Raw genomic sequence first — 12,919 nt, forward strand, 5'->3', positions numbered from 1 at the left:
TCCAGCCTTCGTGGAATTGCACTGATAGGTCCCAAATTCTTTTTTTAGTTTAAATGCTATTCAGCACGTGGAAACCAATTTGACAATAAATTTCATAATAAAAAAATAAATACAAAATAAAAGATTAAAAAAATGCTATTCGGCACAGGATCGCCTACGATGATTTGACATGAGGACACGAAAGAAATACTTAATGCTAGCGGAAGCCATAAAATGTAATTGTCAAAGGCATTGGTCACTGAAAGGAAAACTAAACAAAATAAAGTGAAAAACAAATAAGCCAAAAATGTTTCAACCGGAGCCCCCTTTGACGTGTTACACATTGCCTTTCTGAAAGGAACACCCCTGAGTGTCAGCCTGGAGTTCAGAAATGAAAGACTTGTGACAATTGGGAGAACATTTGCTTAAATGGACGATCTGGTGAATGAAATGCGGGCTCTCCCACCTTACTCTTGCCAGCAGTGTGTCAGCTGGTTAGGGTGATCTTACACTTAAATATAAACCAGAGCACTTGTGGCCGCGAAAGGGGACACTATAAATAATTGCAACAGGACAAGACGCGGAAACCACGACTGTCCCTGGCAAACCAGGACAGATGGTCCCCTCTGTGTAGCCCAAGATATGCCCCATGTGTTCTTCGGGTTTCCAAATGCAAAAAGAGCCCAAAGAAGGCTGTTTGAGTTTCCCCACACCGACCTCACCAGAGAAATTTAAGCATTAATTAAAGGTGTGAACCGTCATCTGAGCTGTTTTACAAGCCCCACCAACCACTTCACATTGAAGAACAAAAATCTCACAATAGCGTATTCTGTATGATTCATCCATCAAAACAGAATTTCCCTTTCTATGTTTAGGGCAAAGAGCTCACAGATGTGACCATGGAACCATTTCTATCTCTAGCATTCTCTCCAGGGGGTAACCAATCTTCTTGATCTTACTTGAGTCCTTAAAATCCCAGCTGCTCCAAGGAGACCTGGCCAGCCAAGGAGAAGTGAGTTGACCAAAAGCCTCCTCCACCGCTCACGTCTCTCTGTATACCAATGTCTTGGAACTTTTCTCCCTACCCCGTAAAATTCTTCATGCAATTATGAACACGAACTACACTTAGATCCAATGTGTTAATGCTTTAAGCATATTTGCTTTCTTTTCAAGAGAATCCATTGATGTCCATTTTTATCGGGGTTTCTTTTATCTCTTTTAAGTTGGAAGACACTGGAAAGCAAAGACCATGTCTGCCAAGCAGCGTCGCTGGGGCGGCCCATGTGTGCAGCACATCATGGGGAAACCAGCGCTCAGCTCTGCTTCACGTGGTCACAGCAGACCAAGTCTGGCTTCCAGGTGGCGACTTTCAAGTGAAAATGCAACTGATGTACGCTCCCCCCCCTTTTATCCCAGAGCGGGCTAAACTGTGTCATATTCTATAGAGTTCCTAGAGGTGGAACCCATGAAAATGTAAGAACGCCCACAGATACAAGCACCCTGCTTGCTCCTTGCTTTAACTCAGTGGTGCTATTATGAACCCTTTCATCAGAGAGTATTTGGTGGGACCTCATTGGGAAGGCATTTCCCTGGCCTGCTTCTGCCCCTGGCCTTCTCCACGTGCCCTGCAAAGCTTCAGTGAGTTGTTGGGGCAGTAAGGACTATGGGGAACCAATCACAGGGCCACAAAATTGGGATCAAGGGTAGGCTTCTATTCCCTCCCCCATTTTGCAGATGAGCAAAATGAGACCTGGAGAGTTAATGCCAGTCAGGCCCCCTTGTCAACCATCACGCTGTTGAATTTGTTTAACACTTAGGATATTTTATCCCCTTTTCTCACAACTGCCCTAGGGGACCCGTCAATTATTCTCATTCCTTTTTCTATATCAAAATGGAGCATAGGGGTGCCTGGGTGGCTCCATTGGTTATGTGTCTGCCTCTTGATTTCAGCACAGGTCATGATCCCACAGTTCATGGGTTCAAGCCCAGCATCCGGCTGTATGGGGCCTGCTGGGGATTCTCTTTCTGTGCACCTTCCCCACTAATGGGCACATGTGTGCATGTGCTCTCTCTCTCTCAAGAACAAACTACTTAATTAAAAAAAAAAAAAGAAATGGAGAATAAAGTCAGAGTTGGTACAGGGGAGAGTATATCTACTTTCTAAAACCCCTCTCCCCTCAATCACAGAATCGGGTCTCATATTAGCTGGGGGTCTTTGCTGTACAAGACACTGAGGCCCGGTGTATGCTGTAATGTACGTGCTTGCCTGTGTGCTGTTTCTGTAATGCCAGGAACATCCCAGGTGAGACATGGCTTCCCCCAGGACGTGAGGCTGGGACCAGCCATCAGAGATCATGGAGAGGAGCCTGCACATAGTCAGATAGGGGAAAGGGCCTGTGAGGTGAGTTGGGGTACTGGTAGGCTCACGTAGGCTGGTGGGGACAGGGTGCAGCACAGAGGTGGGGTGACCTCGGTACAGCAAGAGAGATGTCTGAGACATTCCCCTAGGGTCCCGAAGGGGGATTATTCCTACTGCTCCTCCTGAGCCTTTGCTCTCCTCATCCCCACCTCTAGAACTCAGAGGTCCTCACCTTCCCTACCAGGCAGTGGAAACGTTGAAACTGGATTGAATGTACTGATATTCTTCTCAGCCAAATAATCACTCACGTAGACTTTCAATAATGCACCTAGATTTTTGTTTGTTTGTTTGTTTGTTTGTTTGTTTTTTTCGCATTTTCATCAGATCTTAGTTTCAGGGAGTAACAGCCACAGACAACAGAGAACGGCAGGGCTGTGCAGATGCACGGCCCTCCTGATTCGCCCCCGGGAAGGCTGACACTGCGCTCCGGGGGCTCAGGGCGCCCGACGGGGCAAGTGCTCCCTCGGGGTGTGCGGAGGGCGGGCCCGTCTCCAGCTTCTCCATCAGGCAGGCTCACCCTCAAGTTTTGGGGTCAGTTCTTGAAAGCCAATCATGTGCTCCAGAACTTAAGTATTTTTACAGCGATCTTCTCTCCCCACCCCAGTCCCCAGGATTTAAGGAGAGGGTACAACGCGTGTTCGTTGCAGATGGAAAAAAGTTTTAATCACGAAGGACCTGACTTCAAGAGCCAAGAGGGAGGGGGAAGAAGACCTGGGGCGTTTACCAGCTGTCCTGTGGCTCTCCTTCTCCCCGGCCCCCAGGTGAGTTCTGTGGTCCTCCCCATGTGCTCCTACAGCTTAAAGTTTTGTTTCCCGGATTATACTGTTGTGCTTTTGAAACACATTCTTTGCCAGATTTTACAGTCTCTCAACTGGGCAAGGTTTAGTGGGGCAAGATATTTAATTAGAGGTTGGACCAAGTTTTCCACAACACTCTATGAGGAGTCTAATTTGTGTGAACTGATTGAATTCATAAAAGAACAAAATGATAAGTAGTTTCTACCTGCCGCCCCCCATCCCACGCACACCTCCCCCCTTCTGCACACCCCCCCAACCCATGTGCGTCAGAACCCAAGACCCTGATAAACGGCCAACTGGTGCACTGATGTGATAGACTAGTGAGGAATCGATGATATTCCCAGTGTGCCCTGCTCGCAAGCCCTTTCTGAGGAAAGCAGCCGGGGAGCTTCTCTGGGCCACCCCAGGTCAGTAGGGACCGGCTGGGGGTGCTCCCTGTCAAGAACTCAGGGAGCTCCAGGCTGGAGAGGGGCTCAGAGACCCAGTCAGATCGACCCTCTTCTTTCCTACAGAATTTGAATGCGGTACAGAGAAAAAGGAGTTAGGATGACCCACCAGCCAGGTTCGCCCAGGACTTTGGGTGCTCCCAGAATACAGACATTTCTCCTTTTTCTAGTGTTTATTTATTTTTGAGAGAGAGAGAGAGAAAGAGAAAGAGAAAGAGAAAGAGAAAGAGAAAGAGAAAGAGAGGGAGAGAGAGAGAATGAGTGGGGGAGGGGCCCAGAGAAGGAGGCGACAGAGTTTCTGAAGCAGGCTCCACGCTGACAACAGTGAGCCCGACTCACGACTCATGAGCCCTGAGCCTTGAGCTCATGACCTGAGACTAAGTCTGAGGCTCAAACGACTGAACAACCAGGCACCCTGGGATGCAGAAATTTCCATGCTAAAATCAGGAAAGTTCTGGGAAACCTGGGTTCAGGTGGTCACCCAGGTGCCGGCAGTATGGCTAAGCAAAGAGGAGCCCCCCAAACAGACATTAGCAGGCACAGCCAAGAGACTGCAAAGGAAAGGATGGGGCAGGGTGGGGGGGGGAGGTGCGGGTAGGAAGGGGGGGGAAGAGAGAGAGAGAGAGAGAGAGAGAGTGTTCTAGCAGAAGGGCAGTAGGCAAGGATGGAGCAGCTGAATGAGAGGGACAAGGACAGATTTCTGTTTGTTTCCAGAGTAGCTACTCCTTCTCCTAAATGTCAAAGGATCATGTCCAGCTGCTCAGGAGGCCTGGGAAAGCCATTTCTTAACCCTCTTACTTCCTCACATAAATAAGAACCCAAACTATGGGTAGGGCTATGCCTTGTCACCGGAGCAGGTCACAGCCTGTGAAAATCAGGACACTCAAGTGGAGAGGTTACAGAATCATTTCCGAGATAAATAAATATGGTTTGGTTCATCTTCAAAACACAATGTTCTTTGCCCCATCTTTTTCAACATTGATTGGTTGACTGATTGATGATTCAGAGAGAGAGTATGTTTGCTCATGTGTGAGTTGGGTAGGGTGGGATGGAGAAAGAAAATCCCAAGCAGTCTCCATGCTTGGCATGGAGCCCGACAGGGGAAACGATCCCATGACCCCCTGGTCCCCGGGGATCATGACCTGAGCTGAAATCAAGAGTAAGACACTCAAGCGAATGAGCCACCCAGGCGCCTTACGTTTTTCGAAATTGAAGGAAATAGTGAAAATTACCTCGTCCGGTCCGTGTTTCTCAAACTCCAGCAATTTGTGTCCTGTCATCAAATTGTTACACTTTATATTAGTATTGACTCACTTAAAAAGATGAAGCTTTATCTCCTTGATAATATTGTTAAAGTTACGGGTTTGATAAAACAATGCTCTATTTTCTGACTTTTCTACAGATGGTAAATACTGAGCTATTTTTTTAATGTTTATTTATTTTTGAAAGAGAGGGAGAGAGAGGATGGGGAGGGGCAGAGAGAGAGGGGGACAGAGGATCCAAAGCAGGTTCTGGGCTGTCAGCACAGAGCACACTGTGGGGCTCCACTTCACGAACCATGAGATCATGACCTGAGCCGAAGCTGGATGCTTCAACGACTGAGCCCCCCAGGCACCCCTGTAACTATTTTTAAAAAGTAAAATATTTTGTTCTTATAATTCATAAAATTGCTTTATAAGACACTGCAGTCTGGAGAGTACTGGTTTAGTGTTGGTAACCAATTCATCCATGTCCTCATTCACTCACCCCTTCGTTTTTTCAAAAATGTATGGAGCACAGGGCTGCCTGGCTGGCTCAGTTGGTGCAGCGTGCAACTCTTGATCTCACGGTTGTGAGCTCAAGCCCCACATTGGGTGCAGATATTACTTAAAAATAAAATCCTGAAAAAAATTATTGAGCACTAATTTGCCTTTGGGGGATGCTGGGGATGCTGGAATCAAGGAGACAAGCCACCGCTTTGTGAACATTTATCCCACCGCAACGTATTTATTGCTCAAATGTGAGCCTCTCTCATGAGACTGTGAGGTTGCAAAGGAGGAGGACCAGCTTTAGCCATTTTGGAACCTGAGCTCCTACCACAGCGCTGGGCACACTTACATACTGAGTAAGTGCTTTTTGCCTGGTGGGCTCAAGGAAGGAATGATGAAACCATGTGGACTAAGAAGATAATGTTCACTTAAAGAAAAAAGAATAGAGCTCTAGTTGAGATACAGACAAAAAGCATCGATAGAGGAATAGCCACACTGGTCAAGAGCAGGAAAGGCTTGGGAGAAAAGGTAACGTGTGGTCTCAAAGAAGGGATAGAGTTTCACCAGGTGAGTCACTGGGGAAAGAACATTTCAACCCAAGGAACCCCAAATGCCATGGCCAATGCCTTGAGAGACAGTGTGAGTGGGGTGTGTGTGGTGTGGGCTGTAGGGAGCGGGTGGTGGTGACAAATATTGGCAGAAAGTAAAGACATCAAAAAATAATGATAATCATGAGGATCAGGGTGGGCAGAAGATCGATCAAATGAGTAAGGGCCAATTTTGAGGGCTCTTGCATTTCAAATGAGAAGTTTATTTTGTTTTATTTTTAAATGCTTATTTTTGAGAGAGACAGCAAGAGAGAGCACACGCACACGTGAGTTGGGGGGGGAGGGTAGGCACTGAAGGAGGGGGACAGAAGATCCAAAGTGGGCACCATGGTGACAGCAGAGAGCCCAGTGTGGGGTTGGAACTCACGAACTGTGAGATCACGACCTGAGCCAAAGTCGGACGCTTAATGGACTGAGCCATCCAGGAACCCCTCAAATGAGAAGTTTAAATTGTATCCGGTAGGCGACAAGGAAGGGATGGACCAAATCTGTACTTTAGAAGAGTGATTCTGTTAGCACAGTGAGGGCTGCACTGAATGGTGGGGGGGTGAGGGGGGGTTAGGTGGGGGAGGGGTGAAGTGAGCAGCCGCGCAATTAGCTAGGAGCTGTGATAAATGTACCGAATTTCACAGTGTGTGTCTGCTGGGTGTCACGGACAATGTCCCTCCATTACTCCTTCCCGCCTTCTCCTCGTATTTGCTCTCTAGAGCAGGTGCCCTATTTACTGCCACCCCCATGTAAATATTATCCTAAATTACAGCTTATCCGTTACACACAGGTCTGAGTCACTACTCTGCAGAAATCCTATAGATGATCAAGCCAGCATCTATGTTTATCCAGTAAGAAGAAAAAATAAACAGCAACAAATGTCGCCCAGTGAGCACAAAATCAAAAGATGATGACAAAACAGAGGCAGGAAACTAAGAAATTAACAGAGTGCTGTTTCACTCAGGTTCTCAATTTGTGCAGAAGCCACCCCACGCTCACTCTGGAGCTGTGCGATCTTGGATGAGTGGTTATTTAACCTCTCTAGGCCCTCGGGTTTCTCATCTGTAAAATGAAGGCTTTAGGCTAGATAAACTCAGACACTCCTCACAATTATAACATTCTATTGCAGTCCTACTACAGCTTCCAGACAAGCCAGGCTCACGTTGGCAAGGCAGGGGAACCCCTGCTGGGAGCTGCCCCCCCCCCCCCGCCTCCCCAAGCAGCCCTGCCATCCACCGCCCCAACGTTACTAATGGAAGGGAGAAGAAGATTACCTATGCGTATTCTGACGTTCTTCTTTTGTAATACTGACTGCATAGACAAGGTTACAGCTTTAAGGTCAAGGGAAGAACGTGGTTTAGCCACCTTACTCCAAAAGAATATCCGTGTCCAGGGAGTACATACTCTGGAGTCCAAGCCTGAATCTTTGCTCCACTACTCATCTGCTGTGCAACCTCGGGCAAGGTGCTTTAGTTTTCCTAACCTGTAAAATGGAAATAAGAATAATAACTTATTTGGGTGTGTTTGGGTAGCTCAGTTGGTTGAGTGTCCAACTCTTGATCTTGGCTCAGGTCATGATCTCGTGGTTCGTGAGCCTGAGCCCCATCGGGCTCTGCACTGACAGATGGAGCCTGCTTGGGATTCCCTCTCTCCCTCTCTCTCTGCCTCTCCCCTGCTTGCTCATGCATGCATGTGCTCTTTAAAAAAAATTTATCCCGTAGGGTTGCCCGGAGGATTAAAGGAGGACAGTGCCTGGCACATCGTAAGTGCCATATAAGTGTAGTAAGTGAATACATCTCGGTCAAAACATGATCAATCACCCTCTACTATCCCAAAGTGGGGCATGATCTCCAAGGAATCCAGACATATAACTAAAGCTGTTGGACATAGGTAGAAAGTGCCATTGCTGGACAGGTGAGCAAGATCCCTTAATATTCATCAGTTCACTCCTACACAGTGACATTTCCTCTTCACGTCACAGGGAATTTATTTTGGCACTTCTATTCAATGTCTGCATTGCTCTGAACGAAAATAACATACAGTGACCTCAGTAATCTAAACATAATAGAAACATCAAGAATAGATCTGGATGAGGCATAGCCAGCGGCATTAACTTTGCATGACTGGTTGGGAAAGTTAAAAGGTGTAGAAACTTAGCATCTGCCAGGGAAGATCTTGCTCGCTCAGAAAGACTGGGGCTCCCCACTCTCGCCCCATCAGTAACAGTTCATGAATCAATGAATGAATGCACAAATGAATGAATGAACGTACGAACAAACGAATGAATAGGCCCTTGTAACCGAGGTATTTCTACTCTATGTTGAGGTCAAAATCCAATGAACACAGCACTGGGCACCCAAAGAGAATTAGCCAGAGAATGCTACATAGGTGAGGCATGGGGGAAGGCATGGGCAAGAAGTCTCAGGAATCTGATAAGCATATTACTCACTGATAATGGGACTCTTAAAACACAGTCAATACAGATTCATAACATGTTTGGAGTGGGATTTGGTCTCATCTGGGCTCTGGTTTTATGAAGGGGAAAACGAAAACCCAGACAGCACAGAGATTTATTTGGATTTATGTGTTTGGACGGTCATTTAACAGATCCACAAACCAATCGAGAGCACCTGCCAGCCCCTTGCAAGGAAGTGTTGAGAAGGATGATGGAGGGGGTGTTGGAAGGATGATGCCCACACACTCAGGGCACAAAAAGCTCGAACTGTATCCTAAGCACGGTGGAGGCGTGTGCGGGAAAGAAAACAGCAATCACGTGGTCAGATTTGTGTTTTAGAAAATGGATTTGAAAGAAGCAGGAAAGGGGACTACACTCCAGTGGCTATCATCATGGTTTAGGAAAAAAGATGTGAGAATCTGAACTAAAAGACTAGGCAGACTTGCGAAATACTTAGAAGGTCAGATGGCATGCAGATTAGTTAGAACATGGGTGGCAACAGTTGGGAAGATGACCCCTTATGGCTAAACAGCCACAGGTGACACATCAACAGGCCACCGAGGGTTTTACACTGAGTTGGTCACCACTACCACAAATAGACCCGACTATTTCCAATACAACTTCATTGCGCTGGTAGGTTTCTGTCGGTATATTCTTTCAATGTTGGGAACAGCATTGCCCATTCTAGGAAAACGGAAAGAACTCACTGTTTTGCCAAGTCCCTCTTTTTTCATAAAGTTAGGAATGGCTCTAGGCACATTACATGGCATCAATTTTGTATCGTATGCAATCTGATGGATGACTATGTGTGAAATTATAAATAGCTGTCAAGAAGTCCAATAACCATTCATCAAAGACACAACATATGTATGAGTTACAAAGCCAGGATGTCATAGAAAAAAATGCATTACTCATGTAGACCCTTTTATGATCCTAAAATTCCTGTGCCTAGCAATGAGTTCAATTTGTTTTGGGTACAATTTCTTGAACAATGCAATGTCCTTGGTTTAACTCCAAATCATGATGAAATATGTTGTGATGTGTTTTTTTTTAAGTTTATTTATTTATTTTTGAGAGAGAGAGAGAGAGAGAGGGAGGGCAAGTGGGGGAGGGACAGAGAGAGAGGGAGAGAGAGAATCCCATACAGGTTCTGTGATGTCATCATGGAGCTTGATGCAGGGCTCAAACTCACAAACCATGAGATCATGACCTGATCGGAGATCAAGAGTTCCAAGCTTAACAGACTGAGCCACTCAGGCGCCCCTAAATACATTAGGTTTTATGTGTTATGCCCAGCACCCAGCACAGTGCCTGGCCCATAGTCAACACCCCAGGAATATTTGTTGGATAAATGAACGAAAGCAAAGGCAACCGCGGGCAGAAGGAGTCCCCCTGGGCCGGAAGCCCTGCCCCCCGGGCATCATGAAGAAGCAAGAGGCCGCGGGAGAGCAGCACAGCATTTTACATCTCTTTTCTGGACCCACGTGCCTCTCAGGCTGCATTTAGGGTCTACCTGCACCTGCGCCTGCACCTTCTTGGGTCTTTCTTAATTACTTCACTTACTGAGACTCAAAGTCCCAAGGGATGACAGAGTTAAAGTAGGAACGCAAATCCCTGTTTAGGCATTCGGCCACTAGAGGGCGAGAGAGTCAAAAGCCTGCTTCTGAACGTCAGCTTTGCTCTGCAGGGTGGAAACTTCCATGTTTCCTAGGTAGCATCCTTAGCATTTCCTTTTACAAATAGTCCCCAGTACTTGATACAGCAGGACTCATAGTACAGTCTCACCCCAGAGAGATTTGGGATATCCACCTTTGGCAATGCTTTTCTTTTTCTTTCTTTCTTTTTTTTTTTTCTAATAGTAATTTAAAAATGAAGACAAAACCTTCAGGCAAATTTCCCAAGATTGACGGAGCAGGACTGCCTTGAGCTGGTGTCAGTGCAATGGCTCCAGAGCTGCCAGTCCAGATGTGCACCTCAGACCAGCCAGGAGGTGTGCCCAGAGGCCCTATGTGTCGGGAACGGGTGGCAGGCAGGATACAGGATGCCCCGTTAAATTGGAGTGTCAGATAAATAACGAATACTTCTGAAATATGTCTGCCCCAATTGGAGACGTAAACTGTTATTTTTATTTGCTAAATCTGGTAACCCTCCCTGCGTGGAGCATAGGATGCTTGCTCTTCCTGGACACACTAGGTGACATTCACAGCTCTGCCTTTCCTCACGCCATCTCCCCTGTTTGGGATGCTCTTCCTGTATTCACATCACCACCTGTATCATACTCCTGACTCAAGGTCTGGCTTGAATGGTTATCCCCTGCTTCCTCCCTGCTCAGGTAGGGCCACGTTTACCCATGTGGGGTAGTGCTTATCACGCCTGCCCAGCATTCTATGTGTATGCAGAATGGGATCAGTGATGTTCAGAAGGGACCAGAAGGGAGGGGACACATTTGGATCACCTGGGAGGAAGGCTCATCCCACAGGTTCCTATCCATGACAGCAAAAGCAAGGTTGGAAACCACAACTCTGGGTGACCAGCCCCTTGACGGCAGGACCTAGATTGTGTTTGTGGCTCCTCTGGGTGTCTTCTCTGCCTAGTACACAGACTGGCTCCCAGCAGAAACTCAGCACAGCGACATATTTTTTAAACAATATAACCAGCAAAGCCCAATTCTTAGCACTGCAACCAGCCCCCCCCCCATCTGCTCTCCCCACTTTGCTATTTCTTCACCTACACCATGGAGGAGAATGTCCACTCCTTCTGCCCTCTGCACAGAGCGGGAAATGTCACAGACTCTGAGGATAGGGCATGAATCCCATAGTGTGCAGGGTGCTGAGGAACCTGGGGGGATAAATAGGCAGAGAGAAGGAACTAGTATATAAAATCTATACAAATACAGGTTGCCTGTGCTAAGGACCAAGTGAGCTCTGTGGATGCCCCGTTTGAGAGTTGAGCGAAGTGAAAATAAAGGCCAGGATTGGCAGGGAAGTTTCGCAGAAGGGTTGGCAAGTTATTTATAGTCTTCTTGGAGATGATTTTTTAATAAAAAAAAAATAGCAAAGACATAGCACTCCTTCCTTCATTCCTTCAGAAACATTTATTGGGGGTCTCCTGTGTCCCAGGTCAACTACATAACAATGCAGGTCAAACATGAAATGTCCACAGTTTAATTACAACTGTGCACAATAAATGATCATGTTGGCAGAGGGGTGCTTGTTCCCATTCCCTGACCTTCCGAAGATGGACTTTCCCCCAGATCTCCTTGCCCCTCCCCTCACCCTTTCCAAGAGAGGCACAGTCCAACTCTCTCCCCCACCCTTCTCGGTCTCTGTGTGCCTGTCTGTCTCTCTCTGGGCCCCCATGTTGGTAGTGGTCCACATATTTCTGGAACGAGTGAGAAAGTTAGCCTAATTCTGCGGTGCAGCCCACAGTTGCCCTGACTCTAAGTTATAGTTTAACACTTACTTTATCAAGAAACCAAAATGCTGTTTTAGTCTCTTACTCTTTCATTTATCTCTTCATATGCTCAGAACTTGGATAGGGAAAGTGATACTATGTGTGGGGACTTCTTAAAACCACAAACTATCCCCTAGTATGTGTTAGTCATTGTTGTAAATTCTTTACATATGTAATTCACACTACAACTCCGGGAAGAAAGTTCCATCATCATCATCATCATCATCATCATCATCATTTTGCAATTGAGAAAATAATACATTCATTAGCTGGGCAAGGGTCACACATTTAAGGAAGGGAGTAGCTGGGATTCAAAGTCACTGACTAGCTGTAGAGCCTGTTGGCTCTGCTAGGCTTTCTTTTGTGGTGGAATCCTCTCAGGCTTTTCTCACCAAGTTATTTCAAATTCGCTTTAAATCAACAAACCAAAGTGTGTGTGTGTGTGTGTGTGTGTGTGTGTGTGTGTGTGTGTATTCTTTTAAATAAACGCTGAAGGTGAAAAGACCAAGACAAAAACCAATGCCCTTGTTGAGACATGAGATCTGCTCTAATGCCTCAAATGTTAAGAACTGAACACTTTTTCTCATTGACATTGTTGACACAGATGGAGCTATCTGGATTAGTGCATCTAGAACTCACTTATTTCCTCGAGGAGAGACAATTTAAGCTATCATTCTCGCTCAGGGTTGATAGCAACAATTTAAAGCATTCTCCCTTCTAGCTAAGGGAAGACGAGCATCGTGACCTGGCCATGGAGAAGACCACGTGAAGACCCTAACTCAGCTGGACGGAGGGAGAAGCATGTGGCAGCAAAGACCCTACTGTCTACACACGACTCAGTATTTGGATCATTTGGACCCTGGCATAAAGTCTTGTATCAGACATTGACTGCTTCACAGCAAATATTCTCTCCAGAGAAGTCACAGGATTCTGATTAAACCAGAGCTATAAGGTTTGTTCAGGACAAAAAGTTTCCTCAAAGGAGTTTTGAAGCCAGAGATTTTTAGCCAATTTACTTATTATTTT

Source organism: Neofelis nebulosa, chromosome 8 (assembly GCF_028018385.1).
Source record: "Neofelis nebulosa isolate mNeoNeb1 chromosome 8, mNeoNeb1.pri, whole genome shotgun sequence".
NCBI classification, from domain to species: domain Eukaryota; kingdom Metazoa; phylum Chordata; class Mammalia; order Carnivora; family Felidae; genus Neofelis; species Neofelis nebulosa.